The sequence below is a fragment of the Hyaena hyaena genome, unplaced genomic scaffold, assembly GCF_003009895.1.
Source record: "Hyaena hyaena isolate Hyena2069 unplaced genomic scaffold, ASM300989v1 scaffold_1313, whole genome shotgun sequence".
NCBI lineage: Eukaryota > Metazoa > Chordata > Mammalia > Carnivora > Hyaenidae > Hyaena > Hyaena hyaena.
The window spans coordinates 88,968-90,146 of NW_024081942.1; the positions used below are offsets into that span (position 1 = coordinate 88,968).

At 34.7% G+C, this 1,179-nt stretch overlaps 1 pseudogene; it reads left to right on the forward strand.

Moving 5' to 3' along the window:
• Positions 1–292: 292 nt before the first annotated feature.
• On the forward strand, positions 293–782 carry LOC120225036 (annotated as a pseudogene).
• The last annotated feature ends 397 nt before the right edge of the window (positions 783–1,179 follow it).

Sequence of the window (1,179 nt, forward strand, 5' to 3'; positions counted from 1 at the left end):
CAATCCCATTTATGGGTGTTGATCCAAATAAAATGAAAACACTAACTCAAAAAGATATGCACCTCTATTTTCATTGCAACATTATTTACATTTGCCAAGACATGGAAACAGCTGAAGTGTCCATCAAAAGATGAATGGATAAAGAAGATGTGCTATATATATGTATATACATATATACACATATATATGAAGATATTTATACTATTAATATATACATAGTATAAATATATATACAATAAAGTATTAGTCATAATAAAGAATGGGTGGAACTGCCATCTTCCAGTAATTTTCCAAAATGACCAACAAAAAAGGAAAGAGAAGAGGTACCCACTGTATGTTTTCTAGGCCTTTTAGAAAACATGACGTTGGTCCTTTGGCCACATATATGTGAATCTACAAGAAAGGTGATATTGTGGATATCAAGGGAATGGGTACTGCTCAAAAAGGGATGCCCCACAAACGTTACTATGGCAAAACTGGAAGAGTCTACAAGAGTTACCCCGTATGTTGTTGGCATTGTTGTAAACAAACAAGTTAAGGGCAAGATTCTTGCCAAGAGAATTAATGTACATACTGAGCATACTAAGCACCCAAAGAGTCAAGATAGCTTTCTGATGTATGTGAAGGGAAATGATCAGAAAAAGAAGGAAGCCTAAGAGAAAGGTACTTGGGTTCAACTGAAGTGTCAGCCTGCTCCACCCAGAGAAGCATACTTTGTGAGAACCAATGGAAAGGTGCCTGAGCTGCTGGAACCCATTCCTTATGAATTCATGGTATTATAAGTATAAAAAAATAAAATAAAGGATTTCAAGATTGTTAAAAAAAAAAAAAGGAAAGAATGAAATATTTCCATTTGTGACAATATGGATGGACCTAGAGGGTATCATGCTAAGTGAAATAAATCTAACAGAGAAAGACAAATACCATGCGATTTCCCTTATATGTGGAATCTAAAAAGCAAAACAAGCAAAACAAAAAAGAAATAGACTCATAGGTGTAGAGAACAATCTGGTGGTTGCCAGAGGCGACTGGAGGGAGAGGCAAAATAGGGGAAAGGTATAAAAAGATACAATCTTTAAGTGGTAGCATAAACAAGACACAAGGATACAATGTACAACATAGGGAAGATAATTAATAATATGTAACAACTTTGTAAGGTGACAGATAATGGCTAGATTT